This window comes from Trachurus japonicus, unplaced genomic scaffold, assembly GCF_045865225.1.
Source record: "Trachurus japonicus isolate A0001 unplaced genomic scaffold, Traja_1.0 AP030398.1".
Classification (NCBI taxonomy): Eukaryota; Metazoa; Chordata; class Actinopteri; order Carangiformes; family Carangidae; genus Trachurus; species Trachurus japonicus.
This window is the reverse complement of record NW_028220531.1, coordinates 287,720-306,366: the sequence shown is the minus strand read 5'-3', so window position 1 is coordinate 306,366 and position 18,647 is coordinate 287,720.

The following is an 18,647-nucleotide window of genomic DNA, read 5'->3' as shown; positions in this document are numbered from 1 at the left end:
GAGCGTCTTTTTCCGCGGTCGAAAAAAAGAGAAAGTTAGCGGCATTCCTGGTCTCTGCTGATTGGTCAAAGGCTATGATGACGTATACCGTAATGTAGCCTGGTCTTTGCTGATTGGCTTGGTGAAGACCACATGTTTCTTGCTCTTACTGACGGGGAGCACGGGGCGGAAATATAACATGTGCGGAAGTGTCCAAAAACAGTCACTTGCCCGGTAAAGGGTTAAAGACATCAGAAAGACACTGAGTGTTGCTGGCTTCTTGTTCTTTTTTATACTTTTTAGTTAACAAAATCAATAAAATATTCATGGTAAAATAAACATGTTACAAGTATAGAAAATATACTCTGCTTCCAAAAGTAAACTTAAATTGAAAAGGTGGTGGAGCCTTTGGTTTGCAGCTCATTTTTTTATTCTTGTGCATTTCTGTCTGTTTGTGTGTTACCTGCCAAGGGACTACGGATGCAAATTAGCAAGTTGCTAACTCTGACGCATTTACATTTGTGCACACGTACGAATGTTCATTAATGTGTATTGTCCCTTTTAAATAAAAAAATAAATACATTTTCCTCCTTAGAGAGCTTTTTATCTCTTTAAATGTGTTTTGTTTGTGTAATCTGAATTCTTATCTCCCAAATGTTGCCTCAATTCAAGTAACAGTATTAACACATGTGGCAATTTTTTGCTGGTTAGAGCATTAATATTTGCCAATTGACTTACTCACTAAAATCTCTCTATCCACTTTGTGCCTTGGTGGCACATAGGGCTGGCCCTCCAGGTTGGGGGTTGGGCTGGGCTGATAACCCACTCCCAGAAAACAAGTTATTACAGAAACCAACTCACTAAAATCACCTCTATTCTATTCAACAACTCACTCATTCAGCAATACAAAATCACCATACCTCAGGGGGCTACATCTTATAATAACAATAAAGCACTATACATTTTGTGTTAACACCCATGCGCCCAGACACGTTACTTACTTGCTGTCGTTCAAAAAAAAACAACAACCCAAAAAACAGAATTGTGTGAAGTGAGGTCTAAAATGAAGGATAGGTCCCTAGAGGTTTTTCTTAAATACTCTAGGGGCCTGTCAATCAGGTTTATCTATCCTCCATTATCTCTCACCATCTGCTGTCCTTATGAACTAGTGTAACTGGCCCGACAGTCCTTGCAACCAAGGTGTGGCTTCTAAAATGTGCCAAATATATGAAACAATAATAAAATACCAACCAAACTAAAGAGAAAAAAAAGCTGTATTAAGGAAATCCATTAAATAAAGATTTAATGGTTAATAGAGAAAAGAAGCAGCTGGCAAATACCCATGGTGAAACAACAACTTTCTAATGAAATAATCTGTTCTCTGGCTGTTAAGATGTCTAATTGTCAACAGAGCTTGTGATTGAAGTATTATATACGTTGTTATTATTATTAACATGTCTGCTCTGTGGAAGGTGAAGGAAACTACAGGGCAGAAGGACCTGAGTTGTGAGATTCCAGTCTAATGACCATAGAGCAAGTTTTTCTAGACTAAAGTGGTCCCTATAGTTTCTATAGAGAAAGTGAAGCTGACGTCACGCCGCTTTGCGTTGGGGAACGACGGCGCCATCTTTGGAGGAACGCAAACATAAACAGAGAGTGGGGACTGGATTCAAGACTTACTTACAAGATTTACTCCCTCCACTGACTTATCCAGACATTGTGAACTATCTCGTTTTTGGTATTAGTGCATATACTACTGTGGCATTTTTTTACGCAGCAGTACTGTCCCACCATGATTACTTTTAAGCGACTTTGGGGAACTTTTTTTAGGGAGACGAGCAAGTGTTTACATCCGCGATCCTCCAAAGATGGCGCCCAACGTCCCACGGCGTGACGTAACTTCACATTCTCTATAGGGCAATAAATTAACAGTTGGTGGTCACCCCGATTATTTTTTACTGCCAGTAGACTTGACTTTTATTGTCCCCAAGTAAAATTATTTTCCACAGCACTGAACAGAAAACACAACAAATGCAACAACACAACAGCAATAGACAGTGGTCTGTTGTTGTATGGCGAGGGTGGCATCACAGGGCCAACCCATAGAGACAAAACAACGCATACACACCAACATTCACGTACATAAGGCAATTTAGAATCTATCCACCATGGCGCATGTTTTTGAACTGTGGGAGGAAGCTGGAAAAATTGGAGAGAATTCATGGAGGCACAGGGAGAACATGCAGCACCAGAGAATGGCCAGATGAAAATATTCACTTAAAATCACCTCCAGAACAATCAATGGTAGAGTAATCCAATTTTCTGTGTTAAATATTTCTTTCTTTCTTTCTTTTGGTTTGCAGCTTTCATCAAAATATTATGTTTTATGAGCTATAAACCTCTATTATGCGATACGAACAGTATATGCCAAAGATGACATACCTTATGTGACATCTATGGTTGTGCTGATTCTGTATAAAGGAACCTTAGGAGATGTATCAGAAAAAACACACAACTACTTCAGTTACTGTTCAATTTTAGCAGAGAAAAGCAGAATATCTGAGGCAATAATCATTACAACTGTAAATGCAGAATGCATTTTATTTGATGGATGCATTTCAGACATTTTTACATTCAAGTACATTGTGTATAGTATTGCACACCACATCAACACACACCATTATGTATGTTCCTTTTAAACTCCACAAACAAGGAAGCAGAAGTAAGTGGAATGTTTGTGTTAATATAAGTCTTAAATAGTTATATCTTCCGACAGCAATCACTTATATAGAGGAGAAAACTTTCCTTGTATCCTACAACCTTTATCCAACGAGACGGGGTCCGCCCGCTATTCAGACATCCCGCTATTCCGACATGTCACTATTTAGACATCCCGCTATTACGACATCCCTCTATCTAGACATACCGGTAGTCCGACACTTTTTGATACCGCTATTCCGACACGTCTTTTTTTTTTTTTTTTTTTTTTTACAGCTGCGATACCCAGGCGTGTCTCTCTCTCTCTTTTCTTTTCAGCATGTCTATCACTGGTTTGATGAGGGAGTGATGTTCTTAATCTCAACAACTCAACTATCAAGCAAACAAAACTGACACATATGATAAACAAACAGAACTATGCTGCAGTTTGTTTGTCAAGTTAACCTGTGACCTTCAGCACCACGGACAGCGCCGCGGATGAGCCGCGGAGAAGCTGCAGCTGTGAGTGTCTGGGCTCTGGGCTTATGGCCTGGGGCCTCATTTATCAAAACTGTAAGTAAGCAGTGTAAAACTGCTGCTACTAAATGTTTTGCTTAGGCCTACGGTGAAAAGACAGCCCAAAATATTTACACCTTTTTCAGATCTATCAAACAGTACGTGCACAACTCTGCACCTCAACTTTGATAACTGGATCCAAGAATGGTGCGCAGTTGCGCACGTGAACACACCTCTGTCCTGGAATGCCTACACAACCATATGGTCAGCACGTGCATATTAATTAGCCATGTGCACTCTGTGGAGCGACAACAAAGTGACAACGAAGACAACGGGCGGAGGGAGGGGGAAAGAAAGCGAGATACATGGCATCGGGCAATAAATCAGGCAAAAACCTCCCAAATCTCAACAAAAGGGAGCAGAAAAAAGAATAATCTTATGTAATCTGCCCCTTTATTCCAGACAATCTTTTTTTTCTTCTTTTACCTATGTTAAAACAATGTAAAGCAGCAGGATAAACTCAGGTGACAGAATAATAACAGTCTCAGCTCTGCAGATCAGTGTGCGCTGCTGCCGGTGTGTTTTTAAACTTGGAGGGTTTGTTTTTTCTTCTCTAATAGGCCTATGTATTTGTGTATGAGAAACAGTGTCTCAGATGAAAAAATAAAAATAAATCAGAAGGACACTCTGACTATAACCTAATCAATCAATGTCGGAAAAGCGGAATGTTTGAAAAATAGTAAAGTGCCGCTACTCCGACAATGAAAAAAAAAAAATGTCGGAATAGTGGGACGCTTAAAAAATAATGTTAATGCCGCTATTCCGACAATTAGAAGTCAATGTCGAAATAGCGGCATGTCTGAATAGCAGCATGTAACCCAACGAGACATGTCTGTGACGTGCTTCGGTCAAAATACCTCAAAGATCAAACATCACAGCATTCTCAAAAACAGGGCTCTGCAAAACGGTCTGTTTCAGTGGCCCCTCCCTTTAAATGCAAATGAACCACTCCCTCAGCATTGTGTTACCATGACGATGTCTACTACTAGTACCTATACTGATTTGGCCAAAATGTAGTATGCAAACAAAAGCTAAATCTGCAGTAGGCAAATTGCCAGATCTCCAGTCTACATCTGACCAGTCTACATTGTGTAATGAAATGTGCCCATGACCTAGTCTCACCCTAACCAAAGATGGTATGGAGTAGTCTTTGCCATGTAGGCTACTGTAACCATGTAACATGTAATATAAAAATGCAAAAATAAATATATAAAATAAATTAAAAATATATGCAGAATGGTCAGTTCATTGTAAAACAGTTATTTATTTATGTAAATGTGGTGATTTGTGCACATAGACTACAGAGCTCTGCAGCACTGCTCCTCTCCTCCTCCTTCTCACAGCTTCACTTTTCATTCAAACTAATTCAACTGCCACAAGATTTCATCAATGAGACCAACATTCTGCTAAATAGACTGACCACACGGCGGTAAACGTCTAAAAAACCTGCGGGTATGTTTATTAGCGATGGTTTTCTCTACCGCGATGGTTTTCTCTACCGCGATGAGCACGGACGCCTGCCCGGCCAAGGAGGCCTGCAGACGGGCTCTGCCTGTGTGAGGAGCCGCTGCAGCTCCAGAGCTCCGGTGCTCCGGCGGTCCAGCGTTACGTCGGTCCGGCGAACAACGTCGCCCTGGCGGTACGTCGCTCCTCACACAGGTACAGCTTCACTTACATGAAACATCGGCGTAAACTTCTAAATAAAACTTAGTAAAGTGACGCTACAGCGCTAAAACATGCAGGGAAGAAGCAGGAAGTGCTCTGCTCCGCTCTCCGCTGTGACACAGGCACAACAGAGCAGCATGGGGGGAGGCGGGGCCGGCTGGAGCAGAGACCTCGGCATGACCATGTAGGGGAGTCCGGCACGCCATGACGTAGACGCGAGCTCATGTCAAAAAAAACTCAGCGCAACCGAGTGTAACAGGTGTGCAGAGAAATCCCAATTATCTAGCAGGGTTTACCTCCAAATGCATTAACCTCAGGATATGACACTTCCACGGCCTCTAGAACCATTGTCCAACATTTTAAACATATATAAAAGTCTGAAAAGCTGGAAAAGCATAATAGGTCCCCTTTAAAAGAGCTCCAAGACACAGACAGAAGTGTTGTGAAATGTTATAACCATCCCCAGTCTGATCCCTTATCTGATTAGGCAAATGATGCACTTTTGTCTCCTGTGGGACAAATTATGTGTTTCTTCCAAATCACTCTTGAAAAAAAATAAATACATAGATTCCCCCCTATGTATATCAAGACAAATACTGAATACACCCGTTTGAACTCAGTGTTTTAGTTTTCTCCTAAGTAGTGGAGCAGATAACAGAAAAATCATGCAAATTATGATACAAGCATGAAATTTGGTTTGATTATTCTCTACGGCCTATTGATGAAATCTGTCTGATTGGACATGTGAAAATCCAAGAGGGCGGCCATTTTTCAAGATGTCTGCCAAATTAGCCTCCCGAAGTTCCTTTTTTTTCATAGAAATGTGTGTAGGCCTAGTTGATTAATTTGAATGACATGAGTGTATTGTTCTTTAAGATACATTGTATTGTATTTTTACACGCATAGATGACATTATTAATGAAAAAAGAGAAAAAAAGATGAATAGGCTATATATAACTTTATTGGAAAAGTAACAAAAAAGGACAATAATGTGTAACTTCACACTAAACGCAAAAGTTCCTCTAGCTGCAGAGTGCCATGCCATTTGATGCCCTTGAAGCACTTGGCATTTCCAGTTGCAACCTTTTTGTCAGTTGCTGACAATGGGGGGTAATGTTGACCAACATACAGTGCCGTGAAAAAGTATTTGCCCCCTTTATGATTTCTTCCTTTTTTTCACATTTGTCACACTTAAATGTTTAAGATCATCAAACAAATTTTAATGTTAGACAAAGATAACACAAGTAGGCCTAAATATAAAATGCATTTTTTAAATGATGATTTCATTTATCAAAGAAAAAAAGCTATCCAAACCTACCTGGCCCTACGTGAAAAGAAGTTACTCTCTTAAAAAAAAAAAAAACTCCGGTAGGTTATAGCGACCAACTGGGCTAAAATGTATGCGGAAGGACGCTGTACCACTGGTCCCGCTGCAGGCTGTCTGACGTGGTGCGGCACACCTGTCGCTCAGCAGCATACCTGACGCTCTTATTTTTTTAATTAAATCGCAAATGCAATGAATCATTGAGCCCTTTGTGCAAGTGACACTTCACTCATCTTTTGTTTTAATGTTTACAGTTCTTTTTTTCTCACGTTGTGTCCCTCCTTAAAAACTCTGGCGGCCCCCAGGGGAGGCACGCCCCACAGTTTGAAAAAACACTGTTTCACTAAATTAATTTGTTGGGCCCTACCCTGTATAAAATCACAAAATCCAACTCAACAGACTTGAAAATATAGGAACTGACACCAAGATCCATAAAATAAAATAAAAACTACACACATTAATACAAAAAAAAATACTCACTGAAAAATGTTGTGCATAATGCTTGATAACTGCCATAATGTAGCCTGACTTCACGGGATTACCTCTGGAACACTGCAAAATAGGCCAAAATTTGGATCCTAGACTTCCGTTGCTCACAAGGGAAAGGGAGTAGACTACATGAAGACCTTGTGCAGCGCATTGTGCCATCAAGTGGGAGACAGAAGATGACCAGAGAAAAGAGAGAGCCACTCCTAGTAGCCTACTAGCAAAAACTCTTTTGTGACAGAAGATCAGGTGAGCTAAAGTTGTCAAGGAAGGAGACAAGGAGTCCAGGGGGTTTAAAGACGAGAGAGACAGATGTGCATGAGAGGCAAAACAAGATGTAACCAAACTGTAGAGGCTGTGGAGACGTCTGTACAGCTGCTGAAGGGGATATGGTGGTGGGTCAACACTGCAGATAACTGGTTTGGCAGGATTATGCTTGAATGTAAATAATATAGAAATTCCAGGAATAACAAACTGAACCAGAACAGCAAGCATCTGTGTTAAAGTAACAGGCGCATATTATTAAAGGTGTACAGAAAAGAAAATTGAATTTAAGCCCACTCTGGGTCATAAAATTTGTGTAATTCTTTTTCTTTAACCTTTATTTAGATCTCGAAAGCCATTGAGGGTAAACCCTCATTTCTCAACCCTCAATGACGTTGAGAGCACATCAAATCAAAACAACAATCACATAACAAATACAGTAATCATAAAAATACATCAAACAGCAATACGATCACACATTATCAACAATTTTTTAGGATTTTTTGAAACAGTTGCATTCAAAAGTGTGCATATTTATGATCATGTTTTTAAACTGGCCTGGGGTAATAACTCATCTATCAGACGATGTAAAAACTTTGTGCAAAATTCTATTTTTGAGTAAATCCGGGATGAGTGTGTATAAGTGTGTATTTTTTTTCCGCATTGGATAATGCAGGTGCACGGATTATACGCCAGCCTGCACATGATTCATCAGCCACTGATATTGGATCCGTAATCCGTCAATCAAACGTCTGAGACACGCGCACACACACGGAGCTCGGGCTCGCCCCAAGCTTTGAATATCAAACGGCCATTTCTGTACACCTTTAACACAGTCAACTGCCACGGTTATAAAAATGGCAATGGGCCAGATTTCAGGTTTCCTGTCAAACTGTAATTACTCTCAGTAGACCTGAACGGGTGCATTCAGGGTCTTTCCTGGTGTCTAATACTTTTAGTTAACCAAATCAATTAAATGTTCATGGTAAAATAAGCATGTCACAAGTATAGAAAATATACTCTGTTTCCAAAAGTAAACTTAAATTGAAAAGGTGGCGGAGCCTTTCCTTAGTCTTCCATCTGAGAGCTTTTTGTCTCTTTAGATGTGTTTTATTTGTGTAATCTGAATTCTTATCTCCCAAATGTTGCCTCAATTCAAGTAACAGTATTAACACATGTGGCATTTTTTTGCTGGTTTGAGCATTAATATTTGCCAATTGAATAACTTACTCACTAAAATCACCTCTATTCTGTTCAACAGCTCACTCATTCAGCAATACAAAATGACCATAGGAGGCTACATCTTATAGCTAGAAAATTTCCCCTGGGGAAATTTTGAATGGGCCACGGGGCTACTGCCGGTTTTGCCATCTCTGTCAACATGGGAATCAAACCCACGATCTTAAGGTCAAGACAGAGCTGATCAGACAGACACATGATCATCTTTCTATAAGCACTGATATGGAGGAGCTGTTACCACATTAGGTTACGTGTGTGTGTGTGTGTGTGTGTGTGTGTGTGTGTGTGTGTGTGTGTGTGTGGTAGTTAGTGTGTGTCCATTTGTGTGTGTGTGTTGGATTTGTATGTCCATTTGTGTGTGACCGACAGACAGAGAGAGAATGTGTGTGCGTTGCCATCGTGAGGTTACCATGGTGACGTTGCCATGGTGAGGTTACCATGGTGAGGTTGCCATGTAACTGGTGGCTGGTGGCTTTATGGCATGGTGGCAGCTTTAACCATAGGCTTTAACTGCTCTGTGACACCCTCAAACAGATCTAATGTACGACAAATCTGTACTTAGTACGAGCAAAAGGTTTACATTTTCCGAACCATAAGACCTTGCTGAACGCGTCCATGTCACTTTGGTGTTTCTAGAGTAAAAATTGTTGATTGTGTCACAGGTTGGAAACTTTGGGATGTTTAGAAAATCAGCGCCTACTTTTGAATGAGAGTCAATGAGAGGAAGAGAGGGAACTGGCCGCACTCGGAGGCTCCGAGTTTAAATTCTGTTAGTCTCTCTGATATTTTGAGCACATGATATGAGAGATAACAAAAAAATTATGTTTGTAGAGTGTAAATTGTGGCCGGGCCGAGTGTGGAAAGAGAAAAAATCTGGAGTTTTTCTGGCATCTCTCCCACTCTAACCGATGATGTCATGTGCTCTAACATGAACATTCCATGCAATACACAACCATTATAATCTCATAATTTCTCCAAAAATGATCATGGTCATTGATCAGGGATTGATCAAAAACTATATGACCTATCAAAACGTGGAGTAATACGGCAATACACAAGACTTGTGTCTACTGTTTAAAGTTTAAATGGAGTCTCTAGGTGAAAGTATGCCTGAGCAGTAGACGTTTGTTAAACTCAAATGATTGGTCTTTTTCGCTCTTTTTTTTCCGCCCGTCCCAATGACTTCAATGCAAAATTTTGCACAGTTTTTCGCGACTGACGTCGCGAATAATTCATACACTGCTGAGAAAAGTAATAGCCCACCGATCCCGATCAGGACTCACGTTTTGCTACTAGTAGCGAATCAAAAAAGTGTCCGGAAGATGAAGGAGGACTAGAAACAGCATTTCCGGAACATGCGTTTGAATGCTGAAAGCCATTGCTGAACCATGCTGAATTGGCAGAATAAATTGACAAAGACATGCAGAATGGCATACAAGAAACATGTCCAAGGAAGGAATTGAACCCACAACTCCATGAGTGGTAACCTAACACACTAACCATATGGCCACAGAGGACTTGAGTTACAATGAGCTTTATACTATGAGGAATCAAAGACTGTCCAATGACAGCTGAATAATTGGAATCAAAAGTCAAGCAGTGACGTGAAATGACTGAGGCAGGAATCAAACTCATGACCTCATGATCACTAAACCTTTACTCTGCCACTCGGCTACAGAGACCACACTGCTTTCAATACTGTTGTCATTCATTGTAATGTGATGATGTGCTGCAAACTGGTACGAGTAATCAAGGAGATAACAAACACCTGTAACCAATTGAAGGCGGGGGAGGGTAGGTTAATTCTGCCAGTGACGTCCAATAGTGGGCAGCGCAGGACAAGAAATTATGGATACAAATCATTCAAGAGCTTTGCTTTTCTCTGCTGCTCCAGTGCATTTAAATCTTAGAGCAGTAGTATAAACAAGAAACATGTCCACAACCCTGGACCTCATGATTGGCAACCCAGCAAACTAACCTCTCAACCACAGAGGGAGATAAAACATGCAGAATTTTATACCGTGATAAATCAAACACTGTCCAATGCAGCTGTAGTTTACACAGTTTAAACAAGGAGCAAGTTATCAGAAATCAACAGAGGAAGACTGGGGGAATGATTCACTAACAAAGTGGTCGGGGCTGGATTTGAACCTGCAATTTTCAGTACATCAGCCCAGTGATCTAACCACTTCACCATAGTTACATTCAATGAGAGAAGGGTAAAAGAAATCCCTGCTCTCTGTCGCTTCGCCACAGAGAGCACACACATAAGCATGTTGTCATTGATTGTAATGCTGCAAACTGTGGCAGTAGCAATTAATGAGTCTCTTAACGAACACCTGTAACCAATTGAGGGTGGGGGAGGGGAGCAGAATTCAACATAACAAGAGTGCTTCCTTTGGATTCTATCCAGTGACCTTGGGGTTGGCAAGCGGCCACCTTACCCACTACACTACAGTGGAGTTGTGGAGAAGAGAGGTTGAGACTTTGATGAATGTGAGATTTTTCAATGATGCTTTAAAAAAAAAAAAAAAAAGAGTTGAAATGAGCCACAACAAGTAAGTAGAGGACTTTTTTGTGACTTGTGGCTATTTTTTGATGAAATCAAACAAAGTATAATGCCCATTCCAGCAAATTAAAAAGTTGAGCTCCTGCTACTCTGCTGTGAAAAAAATTGCATTGGGCTGAATGGCAGAGACAGAGCACCCGGACTGCATTTAAAAAATATTTTAAATTATTCTCTGAGTCTCTGTGCATTTTTGACAGCATTGTGAGAAAGAAGACAAGCGTGGCTACAAACTGTTTCCAAAATCATGAGTGTAGAGTGTCATTTGTAGCTTTGCTGGCAGTTTCAGAAGAAAAGTTCCAGTCGCTTTTTTGGATCTGCTGCACTCTACGATGACGTCACCCACTCTGACCCAACCCCATACACACTCATTTAAAAGTGTGAAATTTGTCAGACATCCTCATGTGCTTTTAAAGGATTTATCTCAAAAACGGTACAAGCTATGAAAAAGTTGTACACACAGGATGAATACATTAGAAGTTTGTCTACAGCTGGGGCGGTGCGTGGCGCAGTGGGTAGAGCGGCCGCCCCATGTAGAGGCTACAGTCCTCGCCGCAGGCGTCCCCGGTTCGAATCCCGCGTCGGGCAGACCTTTCCTGCGTGTCATTCCCCCTCTCTCTGCCTCCCCATTTCCTGTCTATCTCTACTGTCATCACTATCAAATAAAGGCAAAAAAGCCGAAAAATATACTTTAAAAAAAAAAAGAAGTTTGTCTACAGCTTAGAATTTGAATGAAGTCTGTAGGTGAAAGTATGTGGAAGCAAATGAGATTCAAAGTAGGACCAGTAGTTTCAGAGTTTGAAGACCGTTCCTATGTATTTCTAATGGGACCAAAAAATCAGAAAAAGTTAAATATTTGAAAAAGTATAAATAGTTGAAATGAGAAAAGTAATGCTGCTCTTGTCCAGAAAAAGCTGCACAATTTGATATTTTAATTGTTGAAATAGCACAAAGTATGTAGGACTAGAAGCAGTCCACAGAACGGCGGAAAGTAGTAAGAACTAGATAAAGTAGCATTTCCTGATGGAAATGCGTGTGAATGCTGAAAGCAGCTGAACACTGTTGCAGAATTAGCAAATAGTGCAAGCAGTGATCACCATTCAAATGGTTGACCAAGGTAAGTATCGAACCCACAACCTCATGGTCAGCAGACTTTCACTCTGCCTCTAGGCCACAGTGTACACACAGTTGCAGAGACTGTTGTCTGTTGATGAACTGCACTCTGTCTCACTCTGAAGTTAATGAGCCCAAAGCTGTAGTTCCAGTGCAAATCAATCTTAGTGCAGTGGTATAAACAAGAAACATGTTAACACAAACCAAGATTGAAAGAGGTAAAGAGAATAGGTGGGGGCGCATATGCATTATCAAGTTTGATCATGTGACCAGACCAAGTGGTATTGGTTAAAGTTCAAAGTGGCTGACACACTAACAAGACTGCTCAGGTGGGATTTGAACCTGTGTGGTTGGATGGCAGGAACCTTATCCACTAGGCCATTCCAACACTTCTGATGAAGTAGAGGTTGAGACTTTGATGAATGTGAGATTTTTCAATGATGCTTAAAAAAGCATCATAAATGAGCCATTAGAAGTTTGTCTACAAATCAGAATTTGAATGAAGTCTCTAGCAGAAAGTACGACATGAAAGCTTTCCTTTGTATGTGTGATTCGACTTCAGTGAAATACGTATTTGAAATACGCAGCTCTTCAGTTCAGTCGTGGCTGATGATTCAAGTTCTGCAGCAGTGTGTTGCTGTGACTTTTCAGACGGAGAGACGGAGACTGTCAGACGTGTGTGTGTACTCCTGCGTCTAGCTCACTTTTAGTTGTTTTTAAGGGGCTTTTATTCCAGTATCTTAGCAGATTTTAGTTGATTTTAGTCTTTATACTCACAGTTACCATACTGTGTGTTTTTAAGACGATCAGTGGCTATTTTATCTGCTTTTACTGGATACACCGACAGCCGGCGACCTACAAGATACAGCCAAGCTAGGCTAAGCTAGGCTAAGCTAAATGGCTACCTCCATGTCCCCGGGGGATCACAAACAACTGAGGAAAGCCCACAAAAAGATTGCTGACCTGAAAGAGGATGTTCGCCGACTTTCCCAGGAGCTGAGAAGGAAAGAGGACCTGCTCCAGCAGTCCCTGGACGTAGCTCACGAGCAGTGTCTCCGGATCTCATCGCTGTTAGCGGCCCTCCAGGACACGGTGCCCTGGGATCCCACCGGCCCGCGGCCGTCCTTCTGCTCCAACCCCCGCCTCCAGCGATCATGCTCTGTCACAGCTTGCTGGCACCCCGTGTGATGGTCGGGGTCCGGGCTCGGCTCCTCCGACCGGCGCGGAGTCCACAGCCTCCCTCCCCGGGGGCGCACCACCACCCAGGCCCGCGGGTCCCTCGCCATTGGGGGGGAAGCAAGGCAGCTACCCTGCACCACCAGGTCGGTTCAGCCTCCCCCACGCTGTCTTCTGGAGGTCCCCACAGCCGCTCTGCTGCTGCCTGTGTTGTCCCCCCGCTGACAGACACCACAGCCTTCCCTCCACTCACGGCGAGCTGCCCTCCAGCAGGTGGGCATCAAACCCAGGGCTGTCCGCCTCCGCCGCCCAGCTCCTCATCCCAGCGCAGGCGGCTCGTCAAGGACGCGGTGCGCTGGCACTCATCCCGTTCCCGTTCTTCCCACCAGGCGAGGGATCACACCTGGGGTCCTGGTGTGGGTGGCGGGGTGGCTGAGCTGGCTTGCCCCCCTGAGGACCGAGCAGTCTCGCCCACATCCCTGGTCATCGGGGACTCGATTGTGAGGCACGTCCGCATGAGGGGGGCGTTCACCATGGCGTTTCCTGGAGCCACCGTTGCGGACATCACCGGGAAAATTCCGGACATCCTGAGCTCCCATCCGCAGGCAAGAAGGATTATCATCCACGCAGGGGCAAACGACATCACCAGGCAACAGTCCGAACTTTTAAAACAAGATTTTATCCACCTTTTTAACTCTGTCTCACAGTCCCAGGTGACTGTTTTTATCTCCGGCCCCACCCCCACCTGCGGCAGAGGGATCGGCAGCTTCAGCAGGCTGCTCAGCCTCAACACCTGGCTCTCCTCTGTCTGCAGCTCACACCAGGTAGGCTTCGTTAACAACTTTGACGTTTTCTGGGAGAGGCGACATCTTTTTGGGTCGGACGGGCTCCACCTGAACAGGGCAGGTGCCCGCATGCTAGCTGCTAACCTGGCATACGGCGTACAGCATGCCAATCAGCCCAAACCCGCACCAGCTGCTCTGTCCCCCTCCAATTGATGTCCCCCTGGTCCATGCTCCTACGCATTCAGTTCCACCTTCCACCATACACTCAATACCGGACTTGGACCTCTGCACATCAACACTTCACCCATTCCCGTTATCATTACACACCATCACCACATCAGACACTACCACACCCACTCTGTGAACTTTCACAATCTCAGATCACTCACACAACAATCCACCTCTCCCGTCAACAAGCCACCTGTCACCATCAACATGGCACTTTTTAATGTTCGCTGTCTTTTAAACAGAACCTTTTTAATGAATGATGTGATTTTAGACAACAAGTTAGACTGTCTTCTTTTAACCGAGACATGGCTTGGCACTGACGCACCTGCTGTTCTCACTGAGACTTCCCCACCAAATTATAATTTTTTATTCTCTACTAGAGAGGGTAGAAGAGGAGGAGGTACAGCATCAATTATAGAGGATTCACTGAACTCAAATGGAGTGTTTTTTAACAGTTATGCATCATTTGAATACCATGCCTTTACTTTTAGCAGTCCTCCAATTCTTGGTGTTACTGTATACAGACCACCCCATTACTCAAGCTCTTTTATCAGTGAATTTTCAGAGCTTTTATCTATTATTCACACCTCTTTTAGCAGGATTTTAATAACTGGTGATTTTAATTTACACGTTGACGACACCTCGGATCCAATATCCAGAGAGTTTTTAAATCTTTTAAGTTGTCTTGATTTTAAGCAGCACGTCGCACAGCCAACTCACAACAGAGGACACACCCTGGACCTGGTCATAACCCATGGCCTGTCCATCGGTGTGTCCTCTGTTGTCGACCTGGCTGTGTCTGACCATTACTGTGTGTTTTTTAGCATCACCAGTTTTAACCGAGAGGAGGCCCCAGTGAGAACAGTGAGGAGGCACTATCTTACTTCTGAAGTGGCTGCAAATTTTATGGAGATTTTACAGAGCACTCCTGCTGAAATTTTACCTGCACCTTGTGATTTTATCGTTGATAATTTTAACAGTAGACTGAAGTCAACTCTGGACTCAGTAGCTCCACTTTTAACTAAAACAGTAAAAAGAAAACCAACACCCCCGTGGAGAAAAAACAATGAAATCAATGAACTGAAAAGAAAATGCAGGAGTGCCGAGAGAAGATGGAGGAAAAGTAAACTGACAATTCATTACGAGATTTTATGTCAACAACTCAAAACTTACAATGATGCAGTCAAAAAGGCACGAATTTCCCATTTCTCACAACTCATCACCATCAATAAAAACATCCCCCGGTTCCTCTTCTCCACTTTTAATGTTTTAACAGGTGCTAATTCTAATAACGTTTTTAAGACACCAACAGACGATCTTTGTGAGAACTTTGCAGACCACTTCAGAACCAAAATCAAGGACATCAGATCCTGCCTTTTATCCCATCAAGTTTTATCTGTTGACACTGAACTGTTGTCCTTGCCTGAGGAAACACTGGAGAGTTTTGCCCTGGTTGATGCAAGGACGCTTGGTCGAGTTTTCTCCCAAGTAAACCCAACAACCTGCCTTTTAGATCCCATTCCCACATCACTCTTAAAATCGTTTTATGGATTCTTCGAGGAACAGTTTTTAAACATCATGAATTGCTCTCTTCAGACGGGTGTCTTCCCCACCGCCTTTAAAACAGCGGTGGTGAAGCCCCTTCTGAAGAAGAGCAATTTAGATCCAAGTGTTCTTAATAACTACCGACCTGTATCCAACTTACCATTTTTAAGTAAAGTTTTAGAAAAACTGGTTTTTAACCAAGTTAATGACTTTTTAAACAGAAAGAACATTTCAGAAAAGCATCAGTCTGGTTTTAGGAAATACCACAGTACCGAGACAGCACTTTTAAAGATTTTAAACGACATCAGGTGGAATTTAGATTATAAAAAGCTCACAGTGTTGGTTCTACTGGATCTAAGCGCCGCTTTTGATACAGTAGACCATCACATTTTATTAAATAGGCTTAGACACCTGGTGGGCCTCTCTGGTACTGTTTTTAACTGGTTTTGTTCTTATCTCACAGACCGATGCTTTTATGTAAGTATGGATACATGTTCCTCGGAAATCCATGAAATTGGATGTGGGGTTCCCCAAGGGTCAATTTTAGGTCCACTTCTTTTTAATCTGTACATGCTGCCCCTTGGGGACGTCATCAGGAGGCACGGCATCAGCTTCCATAGTTATGCTGACGATACGCAACTGTACATCGCCGTGTCTCCTGATGACACAGGGCCAATTGATGCCCTTTTTAACTGCATTTTAGACATCAAGTCATGGATGGCAGTGAATTTCCTACAGCTCAACCAGGACAAAACTGAGGTTTTAGTCATTGGTCCTGAAGGCCAGAGAGAGAAACTTTTACCAAAACTACAGGATCTTAAACCAACACAGTCAGTAAAAAATCTGGGCGTGATTTTTGACTCTGAGCTGAATTTTCTTCCACATATCAAAAATATGACAAAAATAGGTTTTTATCATCTTAAAAACATAGCCAGAGTCCGCCCGTTTCTCTCTCAGGCCAGTACGGAGGTGCTGATGCATGCTTTTATCACCTGTCGATTAGATTCTTGTAATGCCCTGCTCTCTGGTCTTCCCAAAAAGAGTATTTTTAATCTCCAATTATTACAGAACTCAGCCGCACGAGTGCTGACGAGGACCAGAGGGCAGGAGCATATTACGCCAGTTTTAGAGTCGCTGCATTGGCTCCCCGTACGCGTCAGGATCGATTTTAAGGTCCTTTTAATAGTTTTTAAATGTCTTAACGGCCTTGCGCCCTCTTATTTATCTGACCTGCTTTTACCATATCAACCCTCGCGGACCCTGAGGTCCTCCGGCACCGGCCTTTTATCCATACCAAAACCCAGAACCAAAACCCATGGTGAGGCTCAGGACCGCAGAGACAGTTACATATTTTTAAGGGAAGGTTAAAAACACACCTTTTTAGTCAGGCTTTTAACTAGATCTTAAATTCTTCTTATGGTTCTATCTTATTTTTCTGCTTCTATCTTGCTTTTAAAGATGTTATTAACCTTAAATAATTTTACTTGTTTTACTTATTTTATTTATTATCTTACATATTTTTATCTTTTTAAACTGTTTACTCTGTTAACTAATTTTTTCAATGTTTTTATCCTATCTTATGTTTTTAGTTTTTAGCTTTAACTCCAGTGTTTCCTCAGGGGGGTCTTCCACGCTGGGAGCTGTGTCTGGGCTGCTGCTGGGGGCGCTGTCCCTGGGTCCCTTCGGCTCTGCTGGCTGTGGTCTGTCGGGGTCGGGGGGCCTGGGCGCTGGTGCCCCCTGTGGCACGGCCTGCCACTCCTCCCAGTGTGGACGGCCCCAAAGATAGCGCTTCCTCAATCCTCAGTGTCATGCCATGTCTCCCTAGTGTCAGTAGTGAGAGAGAGAGAGAGTGTGTGTGTGTGTGTGTGTGTGTGTGTGTGTAGGTGTGTGTGTGTGTGTGTGTGTGTGTGTGTGTGTGTGTGTGTGTGTGTGTGTGTGTGTGTGTGTGTGTGTGTGTGTGTGCAGTATGGGGTGTGGGAGGGAGGGGTTTTTACTTGTAATTGTGTAAAGCACTTTGTGTTGCATTCCCATGTATGAAAGGTGCTCTATAAATAAAGATTGATTGATTGATTGATTGAATGAGGCAGGAATTGAACCCATGACCTCATGATCAATAAACCTTTACTCTGCCACTTCGCCACAGAGAGCACAGACATAAGCATGTTGCCATTGTAATGTGATGATGTGCTGCAAACGGTGGCAGTAGCAATTAATGCGTCTCTTAACGAACACCTGTAACCAATTGAGGGTGGGGGAGGGGAGCAGAATTCAACATCACATAACAAGATTGCTCAGCCTGGATTCAATCTAGTGATCTTGGGGTTGGCAAGCGGCCACCTTACCAACTGGACTACAGACAGAGTTGTTGAGAAGTTACAAAGTTGAGCTCCTTCTCCTGCTGCTGTGAAAAAAATGCATTGGGCTGAATGAGAGCAGAGAGCTCCCTGGCTGCATTTAAAAAATATTTTTAAATTATTATCTAAGTCTCTTTGCATTTTTGACCAGAATTTTAGCCAGAAGACAAGTGTGGCTACAAAACTGGAGAAAATTATTTGTCTAGAGTTTAATTTGCAGAAAAAGTTAAATATTTTTAAAAGTATAAATAGTTAAAAAGAGAAAAGTAATGCCGATAAAGTTCAAAAAAAGCTGCACGTTTTGATATATGAATTGTTGAAATAGCACAAAGTATGAAGGACTAGAAGAAGACCGTAAAAAGGCGGAAGAAAATGGCCGAACAGAAGAACAATAGTCACACTAATAAAAACTAGAAAAAACATTTCCAAGAATGGAAATGGTGTGAATGCTGAAAGCAATGCTGAATGAGCTGAAGAAATTGTTGAAAGAAAGAAAGAAAGAAAGATTGAAACAAGAGAGAAAAAAGAAAAGGACAGAAAGAAAGAATCAAACAAACAAAGAAGTAAAAAAACAGAAATTGAGTGAAAGAAAGAAAGAAAGAAATGGGGTAAAAACAAAGGAAGAGAAAAGGAGTAGAAAGAAAGAAAGA